The sequence below is a fragment of the Tursiops truncatus genome, chromosome 7, assembly GCF_011762595.2.
Source record: "Tursiops truncatus isolate mTurTru1 chromosome 7, mTurTru1.mat.Y, whole genome shotgun sequence".
Lineage (NCBI taxonomy): Eukaryota > Metazoa > Chordata > Mammalia > Artiodactyla > Delphinidae > Tursiops > Tursiops truncatus.
Genome location: NC_047040.1, coordinates 82,616,575 through 82,643,301, shown reverse-complemented (window position 1 = coordinate 82,643,301; position 26,727 = coordinate 82,616,575). Strand labels below are relative to the sequence as shown.

At 36.5% G+C, this 26,727-nt stretch overlaps 1 long non-coding RNA gene across 1 annotated transcript in view; it reads right to left on the bottom strand.

Moving 5' to 3' along the window:
* Window positions 1-672: 672 nt before the first annotated feature.
* LOC141279095 (uncharacterized) overlaps window positions 673-26,727 on the bottom strand; it is a 185,539-nt gene continuing 159,484 nt past the window's right edge. The window contains exon 4 of the long non-coding RNA XR_012332851.1: window positions 673-746. This is a non-coding gene — a long non-coding RNA (uncharacterized lncRNA). The remainder of the gene's footprint in view (window positions 747-26,727) is intronic.

Genomic DNA, 26,727 nt, shown 5'->3' with positions numbered 1-26,727 from the left:
AGGAAATCAAAAAATACTTAGAAACAAATGACAATGAAGACATGATGACCCAAAACCTATGGGATGCAGCAAAAGCAGTTCTAAGAGGGAAGTTTATAGCAATACAGTGCTAGCTCAAGAAACAAGAAACATCTCAAATAAACAAACTAATCTTGCTCCTAAAGCAATTAGAGAAAGAAGAAAAAAAAAAAAAAAACCAAAGTTAGCAGAAGGAAAGAAATCATAAAGATCAGAGCAGAAATAAATGAAAAATAAATGAAGGAAACAATAACAAAGGTCAATAAAACTAAAAGCTGGTTCTTTGAGAAGATAAACAAAATTGATAAACCATTAACCAGACTCATCAAGAAAAAAAGGGAGAAGACTCAAATCAATAGAATTAGAAATGAAAAAGGAGAAGTAACAGCTGACACTGCAGAAATACAAAGGATCATGATAGATTACTACAGGCAAAAAAATGCCAATAAAACCAACAATCTGGAAGACATGGACAAGTTCTTAGAAAAGCACAGCGTTCTGAGATTGAACCAGGAAAAACAGAAAATATTAACAGACCAATCACAAGCACTGAAATGGAGAGTGTGATTAAAAATCTTCCAAGAAACAAAAACCCAGGACCTGGTGGCTTCACAGGTGAATTCTATCAAACATTTAGAGAAGAGCTAACACTTACCTTTCTCAAACTCTTCCAAAATATAGCAGAGGGTGGAACACTCCCAAACTCATTCTATGAGGCCACCATCACCCTGAAACCAAAATCAGACAAAGATGTCACAAGGAAAAAAAACTACAAAGCAATATCACTGATGAACATACATGCAAAAATCCTCAACAAAATACGAGCAAACAAAATCCAACAGCACATTAAAAGGATCATACACCATAATCAAGTGGGGTTTATCCCAGGAGTGCAAGGATTCTTCAGTATACACAAATCAATCAATGTGATAAACCACATTAAAAATCTGCAGGAGAAAAACCATATGATCACCTAAATTGATGCAGAAAAAGCTTTCGACAAAATTCAGCACCCATTTGTGATAAAAAAAAAAACCCTCCGGAAAGTAGGCATAGAGGGTTACCTCAACATAATAAAGGCCATATATGACAAACCCACAGCCAACATCGTTCTCAATGGTGAAAAACTGAAACCATTTCCTCTAAGGTCAGGAACAAGACAAGGTTATCCACTCTCACCACTCTTATTCAACATAGTTTTGGAAGTTTTAGCAACAGCAATCAGAGAAGAAACAGAATAAATATGACTCCAAATCTTAAAAGAAGTGAAGCTGTCACTGTTTGAAGATGACATTATACTATACATAGAGAATCCTAAAGATGCTACCAGAAAACTACTAGAGCTAATTGATGAATTTGGTAAAGTAACAGGATACAAAATTAATGCACAGAAATCTCTTGCATTCCTATACACTAATGATGAAAAATGTGAAAGAGAAATAAAGTTTACACTTCCATTTACCATTGCAACAAAAAGAATAAAATACCTAGGAATAAACCTACCTAAGGAGACAAAATACCTGTATGCAGAAAACTATAGAACACTGATGAAAGAAACTAAAGATGATACAAACAGATGGAGAGATATACCATGTTCTTGGATTGGAAGAATCAACATTGTGAAAATGACTATACTATCAAAGTAACCTACATATTCAGTGCAATCCCTAACAAGCTACCAGGGACATTTTTCACAGAACTAGAACAAAATATTTCACAATTTGTATGGAAACACAAAAGACCATGAAGAGCCAAAGTAATCTTGAGAAAGAAAAATGGAGCTGGGAGTATCAGGCTCCTGGACTTCAGACTATACTACAAAGTTACAGTAATCAAAACAGCATGGTGCAATCACAAAAAAAGAAATATAGATCAATGGAACAGGAGAGAAAGCCCAGAGATAAAGCTATGCACGTACGGTCACTGTATTTTTGATAAAGGAGGCAAGAATATACAATGGAGAAAAGACAGCCCCTTCAGTAAGTGGTGCTGGGAAAACTGGATAGCTACAGGTAAAATAATGAAATTAGAACACTCCCTAACACCATACACAAAAATAAACACAAAATGGATTAAAGACCTAAATGCAAGGGCAGACACTATAAAACTCTTAAAGGAAAACATATGCAGAACACTCTCTGACATAAATCACAGCAAGATCCTTTTTGACTCACCTACTAGGGAAATGAAAATAAAAATAAACAAATGGGACCTAATGAAACTTAAAAGCTTTTGCACAGCAAAGGAAATAATAAATAAGACAAAAAGACAACCCTCAGATTGGGAGAAAATATTGGCAAATGAAGCAACTGACAAAGGATTAATCATCAAAATTTACAACCAGCTTATGCAGCTCAATATCAAAAAAACGAACAACACAATCCAAAAATGGGCTGAAGACCTAAACAGACATTTCTCCAAAGAAGATATACATATTGCCAACAAACACATGAAACGATGCTCAACATCACTGATCATTAGAGAATTGCAAATCAAAATTACAATGCTGTATCACCTCACAGCAGTCAGAATGGCCATCGTCAGAAACTCTGCAAACAGGGCTTCCCTGGTGGCGCAGTGATTGAGAGTCCGCCTGCCAATGCAGGGTATATGGGTTCGTGCCCCTGTCTGGGAAGATCCCACATGCCGTGGAGCAGCTAGGCCTGTGAGCCATGGCCGCTGAGCCTGCGCGTCCGGAGCCTGTGCTCCACAATGGGAGGGGCCACAACAGTGAGAGGCCCACATACCACAAAAAAAAAAAAAAATCTACAAACAATAAATGCTGGAGAAGGTGTGGAGAAAAGGTAACCCTCTTGCACTGTCGGTGGGAATGTAAATTGATCCAACCACTAAGGAGAACAGTATGGAGGTTCCTTAAAAAAGTAAAAATAGAACTACCGTATGACACAGCAATCCCACTACTGGGCATACACCCTGAGAAAACCATAATTCAAAGAGTCTTGTGCCACAATGTTCACTGCTGCTCTATTTACAATAGCCAGGACATAGAAGCAACCTATGAGTCCATTGACAGATGAATGGATAAAGAAGACGTGGCACATATATACAATGGAATATTACTCAGCCATAAAAAGAAATGAAATTGAGTTTTTTGTAGTGAGGTGGATGGGCCTAGAGTCTGTCATACAGAGTGATATAAGTCAGAAAGAGAAAAATACCGTATGCTAACACATACATATGGAATCTTAAAAAAAAAAAAAAAAACCTAGGGGCAGGACAGGAATAAAGACGCAGATGTAGAAAATGGACTTAGAACATGGGGAGGGCGAAGGGTAAGTTGGGATGAAGAGAGAGAGTGGCAGGACATATATACACTACCAAATGTAAAATAGATAGCTAGTGGGAAGCAACCGCATAGCACAGGGAGATCAGTTTGGTGCTCTGTGACCACCTAGAGGGGTGGGATAGGGAGGATGTGAGGGAGATGCAAGAGGGAGGAGATATGGGGATATATGTATAGCTGATCCAGTTTGTTATAAAGCAGAATGTAACACACCATTGTAAAGCAATTATAGTGTAATAAAGATGTTAAAAAAAAAGAATGACAGAATGAATTAGGTCTATATGTTCTGTCATGGAAAGAAATCTATGGTATGATGTTTTCTAAAAAAGATTTAGAATCCTATAGATGATTCCATTTTTATGTTTCGTATGTTTATATGTGTTTATATATATCTAAATATGTGTGTGTATATGCTATGTGTATGTATACATATAGACATATATATAACATATGTGTATATATATGTGTGACTGGGGATATAGATATAGATATATAGACATTTGAACATAAATGAAAATGTAAATATTTAAGCAAACTCTATATAATGGTTTCCTCTTTCTTCTAGGGAGATTTTATTTTAAATAATGGAACTATTTTTATTGTTTAAAAAGCTAATAACAATTTTAAAGTAAATTTAAAAATATTCTAGTTCTTTTGTGATAAAAATAGTATCCATTTTCAGTCAACAAATATGCACATAAATGACTTTCAAAACCAAGGGAATGGACAATGTCGCCTAGGAAAGAACTTAAGAAAGTGTGGCCTAAGAGCAGGCATGGGCAATTCAAGAATGAACTTAGGTTTTATGGGACTTATATAATTTGGGTGGCTCTCTTTAAGGAAAATTATGAAAATTTATAAATTCAAAATTAGATTTATTAGAATGAGAAATTACATATGTAAAAATGATGATAAATACCACCAACATCACAGAGTCCAGAACAATTGTATAATATTTACAAATATTAACTGCTTGACCCATTGTTAATTACTCATTTCTCCTATTTTTTGGCTGCATATTCTGATTGCCTTTTCATATTACAAATACTTTGTAATATTATTTTCCATTGGAAGAGTAGAAGAGTAATCTGGTCTTTCCTCTAGTATTTTTCTCCTCCCTTACCCAGAGTCATTCAGTGCTGAGGCCACATTCATTGTCATGGTGCTACTTTTGCCTTGCTCTCTCATGTCACAACAGCAGGTGAGTTGGCTAGGGGGTAACTGGCAATAAACTCATTAACTTGACATGACTATGGACCATACAAATGTAACCCACTCAATCCAGAGGAAATATATCTTCAACCCAAATAGCCTTTAACAAGATTCCAAAAATTCTCATGAATAATCCAACACCATGAACATGATGGCAAGCATGATGGGGGAATTGGAATGGAAAGAGACTGTTGCCTCTACCCCTGTGGTTATACTACTTTACTTCCGAAAATTTTGCAAAAACATATGACCCTGTGAGCCCTTTGCCCAGAGTTTTGGAAAGTGGCCATGCAATGGAGAGTTCTGAAGTTTATGTTTCATAGCATGGCAGCAAATCTGGCTCTGGGTCATTTAGAGGAACCTGCAAAGGAGACTGAAGAAGAGTCATCAGAAGTATAGTAGAAAAATCAAGATGGTGAGGTATCTTAGAAACCAAGGGGGACTTCCCTGGTGGCACAGTGGTTAAGAATCCGCCTGCCAATGCAGGGGACACGGGTTTGAGTCCTGGTCTGGGAAGATCCCACATGCTGCAGAGCGGCTAAGCCCTTGTGTCACAACTACTGAGCCCGTGTGCCACAACTACTGAAGCCCGCATGCCTAGAGCCCTTGCTCTGCAACATGAGAAGCCACTTCAGTCAGAAGCCCGCCCACCACAACAAAGAGTAGCCTCCGGTCGCCGCAACTAGGCAAAGCCTGCATGCAGCAACGAAGACCCAACGCAGCTAAAAATAAATAAATAAATAAATTTACAAAAAAAGAAACCGAGAGAAGAGAGTTTTTCTGAAAGGGCATGAAAATTATATCAAATTCTGCTGATAGGTTGAATAATATGAAAAAGAGAAAAATAATCACTGGATTTGGTATCATAGAGGTCATTGTTGACTTTGAAAGAGCCATGTAAGTGGAATAGTAGGGGTAAAACAAGTTTAGAGCTAGTTATGGAATGTACTGACAGTGAGAAAGTGAAAACAGAAATTTATTCAGCTACTTTTAAGACAAGATTGCCTTCCCATGTTTTGGAATACTTTATGTCAGCATGGGATTAACTTCTCTGTGTTCTCATTCACCATACAAAAATTATCTCTACATGTTTTACCCCTTTTATACTGAGAGTTCCTTATGATTCAGGACAAGAACTTTCTCACCTTCTATCTCCAATGCCTACTACATGGAAGAAAATGAGTAAATATTTGTTGAATAAATGAATGTCTTTCAGATATGGCTTATTCAACCTCTTGTTCTCTAGGAGATTTTATGTCTTCCTAAGTTAAGAAAAATTTTCATTCTTCTGAAAGAGGAATACATAGGATCTCACATCTGTTTATTTTTCTCCCAAGTTATATGAAAAGAGAGAGAGAAAAAAAAAGATTAAAATGTTCATTCTTATGAAATTCAACGCAACTAAGAGTTATTACACACTAACTACATTCTAGACCCTAAGGACTCAAAATGAAAAAGATATTGTCCAGACAGACAAAAAATGGAAAAAAGTTGAATATAATTTGAGAAATAATAAGATAGATGCCCAATGATCCCAGATATGGCCATGAAAAGGACTCCCTGGGAGAGAGGTAGCCTGAGCCGAAGTTTTAAGAGGGCAGGAATTATCCAGGTGAAGTAGAAATTTCATTCCAGGGAAATTGTACATGTGTCAGAAATGCAAAAAAAAAATTGGTAGCATAAGAGGCAAGACATAGAATAAATGTGAAAAAGTTTCAGGGGCCAGATTGTGAACTAGATTGTAAGGGATGCAAAGAAACTTGGGCATTAGCCTTCAGATGACAGGAAAACAGTGAAGAAGTTAAGTCAGAATTATATGGGAAGCAGAAGTTTGGCTTTCAAGTGCCTCTTGAAAATTAAAATATGGCTACTCATTCATGAGGGACCTTGCCTCCTATATCCTGTTCCCAAGGAACTAAAAGATTCTTTTATTCCTGTTTAGGACTTCTCCTGTCCAGGTAACCCCTGCTATGCACTGCCCCAAAGTCTTGAAAAGTTCTGGAAGTAAATCTCACCGCAGCGGCAGTACAGTCACAGTGTGTCTGCTGACTACTTAAGAGTGAAAACAAAGAGCAGCCATGTGCTGGCCACACATTCCAATGGGGATTCTACCATCTGTTTTTTTGTTCTCACAGCCATTCAGACTTCCAATTCATACCAGCTTGATGCCACTTCCAAGCAGAACTTTGAATAGTTACAACAGAGAGAAAGTTTATGGCTAGGCATCAAGCTTTACCAAGGGCTGAACATAGCCACACAGAAGAAGCAAAGTTAAAGCAACATTATAATAATATTCAGGGTAATAATAACTTGCCAAGGCAACAAGTGGAGTTGGTGGTAGTAGAACCAGTGGTGCGAACAAGGCCCAGAGACTGACTCTGTCAAAGTCATACATGATGGATGTTGGGGAGTCCAAAAAGTGTTTTTTCCTATGGGGACAAACCTGCTTTCAGTGGTCTCTGTGTTACTAATTTTTTCAATCCTTCTCTTAGTGCTGTAAGAAAGGTATCTGATTATTATCCACTGTTATGGGTTAAAATGTGTTCCCCAAAACATATATTGAACTCCCATACTCTGCACCCTCATTCTCTGAATGTGACCTTATTTGAAAATAGGGACACTGCAAATGTAATCAAGTTAAGATGAAATCATTAGGGTGGGCTTTAATCCAGCATGACTCATGTCCTTAAAAGAAGAGAGAAATACAAGCCAAGGAACACCAAGGATTGCTGGCCCTCACCAGAGCTGGGAGAGAGGACTGAGATTATCCCTCAGAGCCCCCAAGAAGGAACCCACCCTGTTGACATCTTGATTTGGGACTTCTGTCCTCCAAAACTGTGCAAAAGAAATTTCTGTTGTTTTAAACCACACAGTTCATGGTACTGTTATGTCTATCCTAAGAAATCAGTACATTCTCTTTAAGAGATAAGGAGATGATATCTAGAGAAGCAAGTACCTTGCTTAGAGTCACAGATAATGAAACAGACAGTTTTTGAATCCAACTCTACCTGACTCCAAACTGTCTCCTGGCCCACAATGTTGTCTTCTCATGGGGTGATGCTTGCACGACAAGACATTTGGGTTCCTAGGACCCTCTTTTAAATACATGTGTATTTTGTTTTGCTCTGTTTACCACCTACAATATCTATGATGGTACTGGGGGAAGATTCCTTGGTGCAGTAATTTTGAATACAATTGAAAAGAATGTTAAGAATATTCTCATATTCTTCATTTAAGAATCAATATTAAGACCATACATAGTCTTAATACTTTCTTATTAATGATTATTAATAATAATATCCTCTTACTCTTAAAGAGAAAAATCTTTAGTTTTGAATACATTTAGCTTAGCATAAGCACACACAGCTATGAACATCATGCAATGGTATGGTATCAACTTCCAGAGAGCAGTGCCTGAAAATAACCCTTAGCCAGTATGTTCTGGTCCAGAATGTGAACAAACTCCTTTTTCATTCATTGTCCAAATTCTGTTAATCCTCTTCAGTGGATCCCCCACAGTTCTCTGTTCTATTTGGCTTTTATCTGTCTAAGGGCATAAACCAGACTTGGGAACAGAGCTCCTTGAAGCTTTGTCTTGAATTGTTCCATCCTGATATTCCCCCTTCCGATGTGGTTTGCAAAATGCTGGATTTCTGCCTGAGTCAGAAACGGCTTTTCTCCATATGTCATCAGACTGTTGTGTTTATCTGTGTTCTTACAGCTCCTCAGTCTCTGCTCTTCCTTTGGGAGGGACAGGGATAGGGCTTGTTGAACTCCATTGCTGAAAAGAGAGCCTCCTTTGTAAGAATCTGAAATGAATCAGGTCTTCCCTGTCCAGCACCAGAAGACTTTTGGTCACACCATTAAACCTCCCCCTGAAAACAATAGCTCATGGTGTGTTTGTTTAATCACTGAATGTTCACTGGAATTTATGCTACGAGGATTCACCTCTGATCATAGTTTCTAATAGTGCTCAATATGATTACACAGCACAGTAAAAACTGAACATTCAGATTCCTCCTTACTGAAGGTTCAGATACGTGTTTAGAATTCTAACATTGAGGGGTGGTGTTAAACACTTTGTTTATTCTCAAAGTTGTTTTATCTCTAACTGTTAGGAAAAGAGGATAGAATGGCAGATGGGCTACTAAACCCATAATAATGCTGTTTGAAATTCTTGTTGTTTCTATTTCACACAAATTGGAATTTAATGAAAACATTTAAACATAAAATATGCACGAATAGATGAACCTTGAAAAAAAACTTTTTTCATGAGTAAAATGGAAAACAGAATCCAAAAAAGTGAGTCTCAAGACTTTGGGTAGAAACTGAGAGCACAAAACTCTACGTAATTAAGCTATATATTAACCATGGCTCCCCACTACTGCCAACAGTCCTCAATATTTCCTTCTATTGAGTGAAATGTTCTGCTAGATTTTTGAAATCATGGATCTCAAAAAGCCAGAGATTTTAAGATGCCAAACATATATGCAATTATGCATTCTTTCTGAATATAAAACTCTGTAAATGTGTGCATGTATACGTGTGTGCACATGAGTGTATGTGAGTATATATACGTGATGCTCACTGTGAAGTTGCCGACTCTCATTCTTTCAGAATGAGGTATTTCCATTTATTGTCTCAATTTCAATCTGCCTGGGGCCTAAAATAAAGACAGTTACAATTGATTTCAGTTGGATATTTAGAAACTCATTCAGATTCTTTCTGAGTCAATTAGATGATTGCAAGTTGTCAGCTCAGTAAATTTCCTGCTGGGAACTAGACTGCAAAGAGAAAAAAACACACAAAAAACCAAATAAAGATATAATGCATCCATCAAGAATCAAGAGTCCTGGATAAGATCATAACTGAAACACCTGTTCTCATACTTTCTGGGGCACATTTTGAGTACAAAGATGAGGAAAATATATTCATACTATATCCATTGATTTCTTTGTCTTTCACACAGAAAGTGGGCATGGGTAGTAGCAGTGTTTACACCAAAGTAGTTGTTACTTCATGAGGCATGTCATGAGATCAATTACATCTGAAGCAAACAATGGTTTAGCTCCCTTTCTTGCTGTTGCTCCACTTTGAGGTGAGTAAAAGGTCCTATATAAAGTTTTGAAGATATCCAGAAGCACTGTCAAACATAAGGAATCATGCCATATGCCATATTAGATAATCAAACAATAGGATGACCTCTAAACAACTTCATAGGATTCTATCATCTTTCCAGCTGTAGGCCTCTCTGTGAGATAAATGCTGGCATGCCTCTTGACCTTTTAAAAACTAGTAGTAAAAAAACTACACATGGGATGGTTTGAAAATCATTGATTCAATAGTTACCAAGAGGGTTAAGTTTTTCAGTTAGGTTATTATTTTAAGTATACTTAGTTATCTAAAGCAGGGGTCAGCAAACTTCTCTGTAAAGGGCCAGAGACTTTTAGATTTTGCAGTCTCCATCTCAACTACTCAATTTTGCCATTGTATCGTGAAAGCAGCTATGGGCATGTAATGGATGCATGTGATTGTGTTCCAATAAAACTTTATTTATGAACACTGAAATTTGAATTTTATATTGTTTTCACATGTAATAAAATATTTTTCTTCTGATTTTTTAAAAAATGTAAAACCATTCTTAGCTCACAGTTCATACAAAAACAGGATTTGGCCATGTACTGACCTAAAGAAATAACTCTGATGTGGAACATATCTCACCCTATCAACATCAATACCTTATGCTGCCTAAAGCTCAATTCTAAATATCACAGGCCATGGCAATTAGAAAAAACAACACTGCTTTGTGTGCCGGAAAGAATTAAAAATCCCTTCCACTTCTTTCCTCCAAATCACATAATTTATTGACTGTCTCTTTGTCTGTGATTGAAGGATCTAAGGAAATAAATTAACATCTTAATTATTTGACAAGGTCAAGTAGAGATATGTTCAGACTAATGAAATATTCTAATCAACTATAGGTTGTCCCATTTATGCATGAAGTCACTATAAGGGCTGCAGGGACATGTGGAGGTCTCTTGAACATGAGAACAAACATTTCATCAGCCATAAACCTTCCATCTAGAAACCTGGTTACTGATCAACCATTTTACTAACACACTTTATAAGAAGACTCAAATTAATAAGAAGGTGAAACCTAAAGAGAATACGTAGACTATATTCTATATAAATGCATAAATAAATACATGTATGATTTATTTATAAATAATATAATATATAATACAAATAAATATATAAATAAAATCTGTTTCAAATTTGTTTCCAAACAAGTAGTTAGCAGAGGCTTCTGATATTCATGGAAGGGAAAAGGTATTTTCATAACTGAATCTGATTTAAATGTAAAAACCTCACAGTGATTTAAAAAATCATGGGACAGGGCTTCCCTGGTGGCACAGTGGTTGAGAGTCCACCTGCCGATGCACGGGACACGGGTTCGTGCCCCGGTCCGGGAAGATCCCACATGCCGCGGAGCGGTTAGGCCCGTGAGCCATGGCCGCTAAGCCTGCGCGTCCGGAGCCTGTGCTCCGCAACAAAAAATCATGGGACATGTCAGAAAAAGTATTTAAATATCGTTCAAATTAAAGAGATTTTGCTAGAAAACTTTAATGTGCAAAGTTGTCTCTGTTGTTAAGTAACAAATCCAAAATGTGACACATTTTTCCTTGTAAATGGGAGGAGGCAATAGTGTCTTCCCCATCCCTAGTTCTTTATGGAAGAAAAAAGAGAGAGAAATTCTTTAATTACTACAAGTGAACGGGAGCAGACAGGGTCCATGTCATAGGAGGCTTCCCTATTTGAGGTGATGTTTTAGCTCGCTCTGTCCTGGGTGTGAAGTCGTTAGTTACATCCTGAGATGCTCTTGCCAGAAAGCTATTTAGTGTGTTACACAGGAAATCTTCTGGAGCTTTGTAATGGGAAAGCTGTTTTCACCTCAGATCCCAGCAAAGATGTTCTGAAGTAAGCAGAGGGTAAAATCTTCCTCTCACCACCTACATCACCACAGTCCATGAAATGCTGTTCATGGCACAGAATTCAGCAGGCAGACCATGACAGCGATTACAGTTAGAGAATTTAAAATAAACAGCAAGCCTAATCTGAGTTGTGAGAGAAAGGAGAACCTAAAGAATACCTCCTGAATAACTTCAGTAGATTTTAGGCATATCAATTAAGGCCCCAGCAGGGAAAAAAAAGGCACACTTTATCTGAATAATTAAGGAGAATTTAATAAAGGGACTTTTTATTATAGCATAGGAATTGCTTAGGAAAAGCCACAGAGAAGTGAAACATTTTAGGGTTTGCATCCACGCTTACAAATCCCAGGCCAGAAGAGGCAGGGAAAGAACCAGTAACTAGAACCTGGAGGGACACCTTTGTGGTATAAGCTGCATGCCAGGAGATGGAGACTTCAGGCCAACCCACAGCAACCTGACAGGGGAGAACGCTGGGGAATAAATACACCAGCCTCACATTCCTCCTTCTCTCCAATTTTCTGGGGCTCCCCACTGGTCAAACCTCACCAAAAGCTAATAGGCATTTGCTTTTGCTGTACTCCATTCAAGTCAGCCTCTGGGACAAGGGTAGTGTGAAGAGGGTGAAGGGAGCTGTGTCTGCTGGGGCAGATGAAAGACATCAGCACCTCCTGTATCTACATGGAATGAGGAATGATCCCTCAACTGCCAGATGCAAAGTTGTCTGGAAATTACATGACAGAAAAGAGGTAAAATATTTGAGATCTTTGGGTAAAAGTTGATAAACACATATTTTGAAATGCAAAGACACACCATTAGGGTCATAGACATCTCAGGCTTATAAAATGGAGATATATACAAATGAACAAAAAGTTCTTTCCAAACCATTAGAGGTGGTGTATTTATAACTGCAATTCCCCATGTCCTCCAACTCAAAGACACATTGAAAGAACCAAATCAGAAGAGACAAATCACAAGGAGAAATCTAAAGGACAAAATTTGAGGGTCTGCAAAATTGATAGGAGAAATCCTTACAAGGGGAAGTAAAAAATTAAGAAAAAATTTTAAGTAGTGCCACAAAAGCTGAAGGGAAAAAAATGTTTCAGCGTGAAGGAGTCCAAATTTTTGAAAGCAACGGAGAAAGAGAGAAGACAGAAGATTGAAGACCATTTCCTTTGGAGAAATATAACTGGTGGAATTGGGGAGACAATACAAAACTCTCACTCTGCATTGTTATACTTAGCTATAATTTTCAGTGTCTTTTTCAAAAATCATGCATTATTTTCATAATCAAAACAAAAGACCAAACAACAACCAATAAGTACTAAGTTCTAAATAAATGCTATTCTCTTAGAATTTGTGGACAAGAGGGAGCACATGGCGAAGCTCCTGGCACAAAGACGACCTTCTGTGTTTGGGAATTTATTGCATGAACAAATGTGGCCACAGGTGAAGTAAACAACTCTTCAGGAAGCTGAGTAGTAAAGGGGAAGAGAACAGTAGGCTCTACATCAGGCTTAAATGACTACAAAGAAGTATAAATTGTTTTTTAGATACAGACTTTGCTCATAATAGCCTACTTGTTCTGCATCATCTTACCAGCAGTCAGAGAGTTACTATTAGCTTCCTCAGTAACTTATGGCATGCTACGATACCAATGAAAGACAGAGGGAGGGAAGAAAGTCAGGCTCAAGAGGGACTGTCTGTAAGACTAGCCTCTTTGGAAAATAATTTAGTGGTACAAGTAACAGAGCTAATATGACTCAAGCGTACTGCAGGCCTGTGTCTGTATCTGAGGGGGTTGGAACTAAAGGCAGGTTGAGGCACTGGAGGTTCTTAGCAAGATGCAGTGCTTAGAGTTAGGTAGCAGAGCCGTGGTTCTGGGTGGTCTTTCCCAGTGAAAATATAGTATTAGTTGGCAACTGATTGTCATAGTAACATTCCACACAAAATGGTTTGCAGGTTTGGAGTAAGGTCTGGGCTTGTCGCTAGGGAAGGGCTACAGTCTAAATGGCGGAACAAAGAACAATGTCTTAGGTCAAATTATGACGACGGGGCCTACTTATTCATTAAGCACAGTGCCTGGAGTCCATGACACTTACAGGGGCCCATGAATTTTTTTCAAATTTTAATTTCTCTTAAAATCAGAAGAAAAAGGAAGATAATAATAATAAGCATCTAATAAAGAATCCAGCTTGGATCTCTACCCACTTGAAATGATTTATAAGAGTCAAAGGTAATAGTAAAATCTGGAACATGATTGATCCCACATCTCTGGTTTTTAAAAGTAAGAGCAGTTAATCCTTCAAGAACCCTGGGACAGAAAGTAAGGAGCTAACGGGAAAGTAACAATCTAGAAAGATTAAAGGAGAGGACAGTTTTCTTGCTGAAAGATTTACATGATTTTTTACCTTGCTCCCTGAACCTTTTCCCACCCATGAAAATACAAGAGGGAGTAAGCAAGGCAGTATTAGCCTTATCAACCATAAAACCTATCAACAAGAAGCCTCCAGTGTTCCCCATCTGTGGGGAAGAAAGCATTCTGACCTCTCTGAAAACATGCTAAGGAGAAACATAATCCTGCTCACTGGAATCACTTTTCAGCTCAGTGTACACTCAAAATGCATGAGGTTCCAAGTGGGAAATGAGGATGTGAAAGTCACTCAAGGTAAAGAAAGATCACTTTACAACAGATACCTGCACCAAAGGCTGGAATGGACACTTCATGACCATTTCTAGCTACTGGGTAACCTTTTGAATGAGAACCTACATATGCAAATTTAGACGGCAGAGTAGTCATCAGTGGAACCAAAGGACACTGTTTCCTTAATGAGACCCATGTCTCAAGGTATTGCAATGACATTGCCAAATATATCAACATTCTGTTTGTGTATGCTTTTGTTAGGTGAATAAAACATAAAATCAAGAGGTAAAGTTATTTTTTGTACTCTCCCAAAAGTTTATACATAAAAAAATCAAAGTTCTTTATTTTTTCTTCCAGTTTTGAGATATAATTGATATACAGTACTGTATAAGTTTAAGGTGTACAGCATAATGATTTGACTTACATACATCACAAAATAATTACCACAATAAGTTTAGTGAACATCTATCATCTCGTATAGATACAAAATAAAAGAAAAAAATATTTTCCGTGTGATAAGGACCCTTAGGATTTAATTTTGGTGGGATCCAACCAAGAAACCAAGATATCTCTATCTGTATTTCTGAACTTTCAAAATTGTCTTTCCAACTGACAGCATCAGACAGCACAGAAATCCAGTTGAAATTCCCTTTGAATGGTCAGTGTTAGAAAAGTAAATACTGTGTGATCTCCAGACAGCAGAATAACAATCCAAGTTGTCAGGGTGGCAGCTGATCTGTCAATGAAGCTTTTACTCAATGAAAAGTCCCTGGTGTAATTAAACATTTTCTAGGGCAAAGCAGAGCCATGAGTCATCCTACTAGAAACAATATCAAAGAGGGTGGCAGAGAATGCCATTTACCAGGATCTTGTCACTCACAGTAAGCCTATATTTAGATAAGTTAAAGCTGAAATCTGAGCTGTGTTTGATGACAGATCCATGGACACAAATGGGCTACAGTTTGCTTGAAATGCAAAATGGATAACATCCTATCTACTCTGGGCAAAAAACAACTTAGCACCTACAATTCCAAATCATCAGATCTTAACCTTCAAACCTGTTTGCTGAAACTAGTCTAGTAACTTCAAACCAAATAACTTAGAGCTTGGGGAATCCTAAGATAAAACTGATCTGGGATGGCCTGTCTTTTGTCACAACAAAGTTCTGGGGCTAGAAGCTAGAGGAGGAGAAAAGAATCTTACCAAGTCTTAAAACTTGTATGAGGATCATTAATCACTACTTAATGATAATTGCATGTAAAATATTTTGAAATTGTATTTAAAGGAAGTTAACTGTAAATAACGGAATATATAATAGGATATTCTTTGAAGAAAGGAGCTAGAAATAAAAATTAAATTTGCACATTTGAACATACTTATTCTAATTAAACACAGAACACTTAACTGACATTAGCAATATCTATAGTATGAAAAAGACTACACTAAAAATTTTACAATTTGAAATGCTATTTAAGATTAAAAGCAATCAAAAAGAAAATTAATACACTTGACTACAAATATATATATAAATATTTCATAAAACAATATGAAACAAAATTTTTAAATCTTTTTTCATTCACCTCCTAGAGTAATGGAAATAAAAACAAAAATAAACAAATAGGACCTAATGAAACTTAAAAGCTTTGGCAAAGCAAAGGAAACTACAAACAAGACGAAAAGACAACCCTCAGAATGGGAGAAAATATTTGCAAACAAATCAATGGACAAAGGATTAATCTCCAAAATATATAAACAGCTCATGCAGCTCAATATTAAAAGAACAAAAAACCCAATCCAAAAACGGGCAGAAGACCCAAATGGACATTTCTCCAAAGAAGACATACAGATGGCCAAGAAGCACATGAAAAGCTGCTCAACATCACTAATTATTAGTGAAAGGCAAATCAAAACTACAATGAGGGGCTTGCCTGGTGGCGCAGTGGTTGAGAGTCCGCCTGCCGATGCAGGGGACACGGGATCGTGCCCCGGTCTGGGAAGATGCCACATGCCACGGAGCGTCTAGGCCCATGAGCCATGGCCGCTGAGCCTGTGCATCCGGAGCCTGTGCTCCGCAATGGGAGAGGCCCCAACAGTGAGAGGCCCGCGTACCGCAAAAAAAAAAAAAAAACCCTACAATGAGGTATCAACTCACACCAGTTAGAATGGGTATCATCAGAAAATCTACAAACAAATGCTGGAGAGGGTGTGGAGAAAAGGGAACCCTCTTGCACTGCTGGTGGGAATGTAAACTGATACAGCCACTATGGAGAACAGTATGGAGGTTCCTTCAAAAACTAAAAATAGAACTACCATACGACCCAGCAATCCCACTACTGGGCATATACCCAGAGAAAACCATAATTCAAAAAGACACATGCACCCCAATGTTCACGGCAGCACTATTTACAACAGCCAGGTCATGGAAGCAACCTAAATGCCCATCGACAGATGAATGGATAAAGAAGATGTGGTACATATATACAATGGAATATTACTCAGCCATAAAGAGGAATGAAATTGGGTCATCTGTAGAGATGTGGATGAATTTAGAGACTGTCATACAGAGTGAATTAAGTTAGAAAGAGAAAAACAAATATTTATTAACGTATATATGTGGAACCTAGAAAAATGGTACAGATGAACCGGTTTGCAAGGCAGAAATTGAGACGCAGATGTAGAGAACAAATGTATGGGCACCAAGGGGGGAAAGCGGCAGGGGTGTGGTGGTGTGATGAATTGGGAGATTGGGATTGACATATATACACTAATATGTATAAAATGTATAACTAATAAGAACCTGCTGTATAAATAAATTAAATAAAATTCAAAATTCAATTTCAAATTAGAACATTTTTAACAAACATGGCAATGTTCTGTGTCAATTTATACATGCTTTTACTTAATCTAAATTACATATCAAAAAAGATAAACCATTTAAGCATAAATGGATGAATGACATTAATGTATATTTCACAAAAGAAAAATACAAATGGCTGGTAAACTTTTTATAAACAAATACAAATTAAAATGAGAATAAAAATGGCATCTTTTAAAATGTTAAATTATCAAATTTCTAAAAAAATAATAATATCCAATAATGCTTACAATAACACTGGTGGGAGTATAAATTGGAGGAACATTTCTAGAAACAATTTGATTACAGTTATCAGAAGCCTGAAAAAAATGTTTAAATAAAACAAATGGATCTTGGTAACTTGTTTGGAGGTTCCAGTAAGGGAACACAACTATTCATATATCCCTGAAGGAAGAATAGTCATCATTTCAACTTCCAGGGAAGTGTCATTAAGATTGATGAAGGAATAAAGAAATACTCAGCTCCTCAGATCAGCAGAATACTGGAAATAATTTAGGAGACGTAAGCTACAAGTAGATCATTTATACAAACCCTTTTTGAGCTGTTCATTTTCCTTCTGAGAATCAACTCCTAGGTAATAATCAGACTATATACCCATATATTTACTCGCAAAGATGCTGGTTGCATTATAATTTATAACAGGAAAGAGAAAAATAAAATTTTCCAGTAAAAGGGACAAAGTTTCATTCATATTAATATATACTGTATCTATTAAAGTATATTTTTAAAGCTAGGTTGTTAAATAAAATCTGTTGATAAAAGCCTATGAGCTTTACAATAGGAGAGTATACCTAGGCAGGAAAACTACAGATATTGACCTCTGGATTATAGAATTATGAGATTTTTAACTCTTTTATAAATGAATATCTGTCTATGAAATCAGAAAAGTCTGTTATACTACTTTTTGAAAGTGGTAAATACAGCACCAAAAATCTATTTGATAAAAATGATTGATTTAATGCCAGTTTATCATAGTAACCAAAGTGCAGTCTTCCTTCAAATGACATTGTAGAAGCCTTAAATTTTCATAAAATCTTTTCTATATTCTTTTAAAAATAAATCTCATTGCCTGATTATTCTGTGCTTCATTCAGTTTCCTGCTCTGTAATATGGAAAAGTTGTAAATACAATTGTACCTTTCATGAATTCAATATCATATCACCTTTTGACATTTTTAACAACCTTTGTACGATGGGGGGTGGGGGGAAGGAACTAGTAAATGCTGTTTTCACCATTGGCTTCCTATGGATTTGTACTATCTAATGTTCTGAAAAGAGTTTTGGACCACCTCTAAATAACAGCTGTGAGGGGGAACTGCAGTATTTCAATCCTTGTTTTTGGCAGTAAGTATTTGTTTTTAATGTGAAAGCAACAACGAAAGAAAACCTTTCCCATCTGCTTTTATCAGCAAGAAAGTCAAACGGAAGTCATAGTATCCTCAGCAAATAGCACTTGACTTTAGTGCACAAACACATCCTTCATTTACAGACACAGCCTCCTAAGGTGTTAGGTCAACACTGGAATGATAAATAGTCAGGGGCCAGGTTGCTTAGGGAGATTTTAGCAATTTTGAATAGGGCTCGCCTACACTGTCCATTTGGGGTTGCTTGTCTATAGAACTGAATCTCCAGGTAGGGATTCTGAAACAACAATCCCATTTTTTGCAAACACAAGCATGTTGAGGTAATTTTCTCCTTGCTCAAAACTGTCTCTACCTTAGAGATCAATGAAGAATCAACCTTTGTGAACTTGTCAAATATCTACTCTATAAATATCAGGAGTCCAGGTGACTGCCAGGTCAGTAGACCATTATATAGGGCCACATAAAAGGGATAATGAAAGTCACCAAGAAACATCAGTATGTAAAGATGCAACACAGCTGCTAATTAAAAGTGACTTGGGAAATTGGATCAAGATGGCAAATAGAGCAAATGTGTTTGTCTCTAAGTCCCAACCCAAGTCTCCACAAACGACAGAAAACACACCCATTTTCTTTAATTGTAAGTTCATTACAGCGCTGGAAAAGAATAAGAGAGATAAATTTGGGCCAGAAATGTTAGGAAATCTCTGCCACATGGAAAGCATTTGAAATAAATATGCACAGAAGAAAATTGCCACAAAAGGTAGAAGGACCTTCAAAGTTGCTCTGTGCCCAGAGAGCTGAGGCAACGATCAGCGTGATTTATTGTATAGGCACATTTGGAGAAGTTTAGCAGTCTAACCAATTGCTCCCTGCCCCCAACCACACCACACCACAACACAACACACCACACCACACCACCACACACACACACACCACACACACCACATACCACACACACACCACACACACACCACACACACCAGTAGCAGCAGCAGCAGAGATCTTTGAAAGTCTACAGCAATGAGTGTGTGAACATGGACAAAAGAGGCAGTACAGAATCCTACTATCAGGAGGAAAAGGAAGTGTCAAAGATGACAAAATGAGCTACTCATATACACCACCAACATCATGTCTTACCATTCCCCTGAAGTTAGGTAGGCTACAATAAACAGAACCACACCTACAAACAGGTAAATAGGGACTCTCTGATACAAAGATGACATCCAACCACAATTATGACATACTTCAAGGAAACCAACTCCATGAAGTAAATGTACCAAACTAAGAAGAATTAACACCTGAGGGAACAAACTTAACAGAGCAAACAGGAGACCCTGAAAGAACATTTTTTAAATTGAGGTATAATTTACATAAATAAATACCTAGATCTTAAGAGTTCCATGTGATGAATTTTGATAATTGTATACACTATGTAACTAACACTCCCAAATAAGATTTGAAACATTTATATCACTTCAGGAAGTTGTGTCTTGTCCCTTGCCCCTCAATTTCCCCATCCCAGGCAACAACATTCCAATTTAAATTACCACAGAATAATTTTATATGTTCTTGATTTCATATAAATAGTATATATTCTTTCAAACAACCTAATGTTTTTGACATTCATCTATGTTGTGTACATTTTTAGTTAACAAACAGTATTCCATTGTATAATTATATATTATTGATCCATTCTCCTGTTGAAGAACACTTGGCTTGTTTCCAGTTTGGGGCTATTATGAATAGAGCTGCTATGAACATTCTTGTACAAGTATTTTTGGGTAAGAATGGAATTTCAGGGCCATAGGGTAGATAGAAGTTTAACCCTATTTGAAAAAAAGCCAAATAGTTCTCAAAAGTTTGTACTGTTTCACACTCCAACCCGCAACGTATTATATTTCTGTTTGCCCCACATCCTAACCAACGTTTGGTACTGTCAATCATTTTTATTTTAGCAATTCTAGTGGGTATGGGATATATTATACTTGGTACTTTGTTCAATAATCAATCAGTTGTGTGTATACGGGTCCATTTCTGGACTCTCTGCTTGTTTAAATACAAATAGTGAATATCACATTTTCTTTATGATTGTGGCTTTATATAGTAAGTCTGAAAACAGGTAATGTAAACTTTGTCATTTTATTCTTCTTTTTCAAGACTGTTTGGTGTAGTCTAGATTCTTTACATTTCTGTATAAATTTAGAAAAAAATTGTTAGTTTCCAGGGAGGAAAAACTTGGAGTTTTAAATGAGCTTGCTTTGAATCTAAAGATCAATTTGAAAAGAATGGATATCTTAACAATACTGAGTCTTTGCAAGTAGTGAAAGCATATAGTCTTACTCCTATCCTAATCTTAGGGGGAAAAGTTTACTATTCCATTAAGTATAAAATTAACTGAAAGATTTTTAAAATAGGTGTTCTTTATCAGATTTAGGATGTTTCCTTATATTCCTCATTTGCTGAAACTTAGTGTTATGAAAGAGTACTGAATTGGTCAAAAATTCCCCCCAACCATCTATTGAGATAATCATAATGTTTCTGATTTATTCCAATAATGTGGTGAGTTACACTGACTGAAAATTAAACTAAAATAAAATATAATTAAAATGAACATTTTAAAATATTAAACCTTGCATTTCTGAAGTAACATTTACTTTGGCATAATGTATTGTCTATTTATACATTGCTGGATTCAATTTGCTAATATTTTGATGATAATTTTTACATCTGTAATCATGAGGGATATTAGACCTAAACTTTCTTTTCTTGTAATAGGTTTATCAGGTTCTGGTATCAGGGTAATGCTGGCCTCATAAAATAAGGTAGGAAGTGCTCCCACCTACCACTCTATTTTCTGTCAGGGTTTGTGTAAATCTGGGGTTATATATTCCCAAATTTATATACATGAATTCAAATATTTGATAGAATTAACCAGTGAAGCCATTTGGTCCTGGGGTTTTCTTTTCTTTGACGAAAGTTTCAAAATTACTAATTCAACTTCTTTAATAGATATTTAACTATTCATATTTTCTATTTCTTCTTGATTCCGTTGTACTAAATTGTAGGAACTGTAGTGATGTCTCCTTTTTTATTCCTCATATGTGTATTTTGTATTTTCTCTCCTTTTTTTTTGATCAATCTTACGACAGGTTTATCAATTTTACTAATGACAATAAAGAACCATATTTACTTGTCCATTTCTACTTCATTAATCTTTATTAATTATGAAAATTCTCAGTCATTATTCCTTAAAATATTTCCTCTGCCCCATTATTAATCTTCCCTCCTTCTGCAACTCTAACTACATATTTTTGGTATTTCCAATACACATGTCAGATGCTCTGTTCCTTTTATTTTTTTTAAATTTTTAAGGCTTATTTGGAAATTTTCTAGTGACCTATATTCAAATTCACTGATTCTTGCCTCTATTCTGTCTGGTCTGTTAATGGCATCAACATATGCTTCATTTCTGATGAGTGTGCATGTATATCTCACTTTTTATACTTTTATTCTCTAGTGATATTACCCACCTCTTCTCAAATGATGTCCAATTTTTTTATTAGACCCTAATGCCTATATTCAGTTTTGTAATGTTTCCGTCTGATAATTGCAATAGCTGGTCCATCTCTGGGCACGCTGCTATTGACTGCTTCCTCTCTTTCACGGACATTTTCCTGCTTCGTTGTGTATCTTATAACTTTTGATTACACACAAGCTATTTTGTGATAAAAATAAACCACAATAGAAATTAAAGAAATAAAATTACTTCCAGTGTAAAGCATGGCCCTTCCTCTGTCAGGCCTTAGCGTTGAGGGCTGAGCCACTTTAATCTGTAGTTGAGGTGAATCTGGGATTTGCTGCAGTTTATTTAGACTCAGTTTACCTCTGGTTTCAGATGTTTTGAGGAAAAGATCAGGACTACCCATTCACCGGAACTTGGAATCTGAACCTTTGGTGGTCTCTTGGTGCCCTACTGCTTACTTATAAGCTTTCCAAACCATGAGAAGTCTCTTTCTACACCTTGTGAGATTGCTCTTTGCTCTACTGCCCTCCTCCTAGTTTTCAGCACTTGGTGGAGGTATAAATTACCCTGGAGGGATTTCTCCCATCTCTCTTGTCTCACACCACCCTTCAAGGGGGCACTGCTTTGCACCTGGTAAAACCTCCATATGCCCGTATGCCTCAAACACACCCTGCTACCAGGCTTTAGCATAGAACCCATGCACTTGTGAAAGGCTCATAGAAAAGAGATGGTAGCTGGGTGCAGACTCACCTCTAGCTGTGGATGGCTATTATCCACCACTCACATGACTACACATGTCTAAGAATAGTTTACTAAAAGTTTAGCTGGTTACTCCTTATACCCATCTGTCATGGATTTCTTCTCTCCCACAGCTCTACTAGGGATGAAAAAAAGCCCTGCTTCTCTACCCTGCCAAGAACTATCCATTGCTTTGTGGGATTCCATTTATTTATTTTTCTTTGCACTCTTACTCTCTTATGGTTAAAACAAACAAAAACCACTTTGATCCTGTATGTTATCTGACTTGCTCTAGTTGTTGGGGTGGGAGCAAATATCTCTTCCTAATTGTAAATATCCAAAGAATACTAATTATGGAATACTAATACTACGTTTTAAAAATAACCAATTTTATGCTCTGGAAATAAAAAATGTGACTGCCAAAATTTTAAAAAATAATAATAAAAATAAGCCCCTCCATAGATGTAGGCCTATCAACAGAATGACAGAAAAGGCACAACTGGAGAATAAGTAAAAAGTAGGAAGATTTCATTGTGCTATATACTTCCAGGATGTAGCACAAATATAGAATGATGTAGAAATTATGGGAGAAAAGGTCAGAGAAATGGAGTGTCAATCCAGAAGTATAGTTTTTATTATACTGAGTCACAGAAAAAGGTTAAAGGAGGAAACAGAGAGAATGGAAGAAAGGAAATAGCCAATTAAATGACACAGGAAAATTCCCTGAGCTGGAAAAAAAAAAAAAAAAAAAAAACTTCAATAAATCTGATAAGATCTATCAGGCGTAGAGTAGGACCTTGGATAAAGAAAAACATCCTAAAATGTTCTAGATAGGATATTAAACTCTTATAATTGAGGTAATAAAAATCAGAGTAACATTAGACTTCTCACTGCCCATCCTGTAACTAAGGAGAAAGAAGTAATATCATTAAAGTTCTAAGAGAAAATAATTTTGAATTTAGAATTGTACATCCAAACTTTAAAGAGTCAATATTTGTTTTTTTTCTTATTTAGTTACATATTTATTTTGGTTTACTAAAACCTATTCTCTACTCTTTTGATACTAATTCTCCAAAATTCCTCTTGAATACCACTCTTTCCCCATAATTTTAAACAATTCTGTTTGGTGAAACTGATCACTAGTCCAGGTATGAGTACATTATTTATTCTTGGGAGACTAAATCCATGGTATGCCCTTATCCATAATGAATGCTTCAGAAGTAGGCTCATGGCAGAACAGAAGCCAACTACAGTAAGGAAAAGGATTTTTGTCTTAACTTTGGGAAGAGCAAACATCTTCTCCCTGCAGTTGTTAAATTAAGGAAAAATTATACCAGAAGCTAAGGGCGATCATCTTGCCACTGTGTGAAGCCCAGAAATTAAGTTAACATGGAGGAAGGCAGAACCAAAAGATGCAGAAAAATTGATAGATAACACCATCTGAGCCACTGTGCCAAGCAGTGCCTCAAGTGGGATATCCCTGGACTTTTCATGTAAATGAGCCAGTCAATTCTCCCTTTGGTTTAAGCTGGTTTGAATTAGATGTTCTGCTACATGTCTATGTAGGATTCTAACTGATCCACAACCAAATAAGCATTAAAAGGGGAAAAGCAATGTATAAAGACGTATAATAACATATTGTACTTTGTATTGTCTCTCTTCCAGACTTTTTTCTTTCATTTCTCTTAGAATCAAACCCACTTACTGATAATAATTTCTCCAGTTTCTCCTCACTATGTGTGGCCAGCTAGGAGCACAATAGTGGAAATAGGATAATTGCAAATTATCCTATTAACACACATTAACAAATTCCACCATGATGCCCCAAAGGTGACTGAAACCACATGCAACCATTCAATTATTTATTGAGCCCTTTCTGACACTCTCAACAAATGTAAAGCAGCAGCAGAGGTTACGCATTTCACATTCTCAGACCAGAATGTAATGTCTATAGAAACAAATAACCAAAATATAAGTTAAAAAATATTCTTGGGAACTTTTAATATACTGTCACAAGCACATGTAAAAAGTTGATCAGGAAAGAACTATAGCTATGTGGGGAAAAAAAGACTAGTTTAACAAATGAAATATGCTTCTGATAGCAAGCATTTAGTGCCCTATTGTATGCTTTAGACATACAATAGGATCTGACATGTCTCAGTCTCAAAGAAATAAAGGAACTATTTCACAGAGTGCATCTTCAAATAATGTTACTCTAGAAAGGAAAATTAACTTCCATATGAAGTAGTTAGATAATAATATGAAAATTAATTGCTGAAGTTTAAGACACTGAATATATGTGTTCGAGCAGTCATTCACAAACCCCAACATCATCACAATCACCTGGAGGACTTGTTAAAATGCGGACTACTGGGCCCCACTCCCAGAGTTTCTGATTCAGTAGGTCTTTAGGTAGAGCCACAGAATTACATTGCAAACATGTTTCCAGGTAATGCTGATGTTGCTGGTCTAGAAACTGCATTTTGTAAACCACTGTGTTTGAAGAGAAGGTTAAGGGCAATGTGAACTAAAAAGATGATCGTGATTTTAAAAACTGAGCATTAAAACAAGAAAGTATCTGTTCTTATGGAACCTATTTTCTAGCAGTAGGAGATAAGTAATGGACACACAAATTAATCAAACATAATATGTGAAATAATAAGTGCTTGCAGATATAAAAAGATGTGTATAGAGAGTGACTAAGATGGAATACAGGCAGTAGATAATGTGGACAAGGATTATCTTTCCGGGTGATATGGTAGCTGACATGTGAAGAATGAGAAGGGGTGGCCTTTTGAAGGTCCTTTTGAAGATCCCAGGGTGGTCGAAGCAGAGAAAACAGCAAGTCAAAGGCTTTGAGATGGGAAGAAACCTAATGTATATGTATTCAAAGAAGGAAAATGTCAGTCATAAGCAAGAGGAAATGTGTGTATGTGTGTGTCCATTTTTAATAAGGTTTAAATGGTAGAGGGGAAGCATACCATGTAGCCCTTGTAGACCATGAAAATTTTTTTTTCATTTTATTCTATAGGTAATGCAGAGGCTGTGGAGGATTTGAACTGTCAAAACAACCTGTGCTATTACAAATTTTAAGAAGATCACTTCAGCTGTTATTTGGAGAATGGAATGTAAATATGAGTGGGGGAGGAATGGTAAGAAAAGAGATAGGGATAAAAGTTTGAAGAATATTGCAGGGCTCCAGGTAAGACATGTTCATGGATATATCTAGATAGAAACAGAGGACATGAAGAAAAGTGGAGATACCAGACCAGTTATTTTTAAAGTTGGCTATATCATAATCGGCTTCCTAGGCTCTATCTTGGACCTAATGATTATATATCTAAGTTGTGTCCCTAAGTGATTCTGTTGAGCAGCCAGATTTAGGGTACTTTACTAGACAGATTACTGTAGTGGATAGACTTCATGAAACCGCCATAGATTTCTGGTCAGGGAATGTCCTGATGAAAACAGAATTTAAAGATGATTAATATGGTGTTGTAGAAGACAGACTGAAGACAAATGTCCTGCCAGTAAGAAGAGCAATCAACAGGTTATCATAATAATTAAGACATATGAGTTTGGACAGCACTAAAATATAGTAACCACTAGCTTCATGAGGCTATTTAAATTTAAATGAATTAAAATTAAATTAAAAATTCAGTTTTCCAATCACATGAGCTACAATTTGGGTGTTCAGTGCACTGGACAGTGCAGATATAAAACATTTTCATTATCACAGAATGTGTTTTGGACAGCCATAGTCTCGAATATGATGTTAGAAGTGGGGACAGAATCTAAGGGTAAAATCTAAGGGTCAAAAAGGGCACAGTAATAAGTAAAGCAGCACTACTCTATAATTGTGTGGATTTTATTTGAGAAATTTAAAAATCTGTATAAAAATACACTCAAGTCAAGGGCACTGTAAAATCAGTACTTGCTGTGTTACACAATTCACGACAATATTTTTTTCAATATAGGAAAATACCATAACTGATAAGATAAATATTATGATTGCAAGTTTTTTTCTCCTTCCTCTCCTCTTCTGTGGGTAATTACCAATG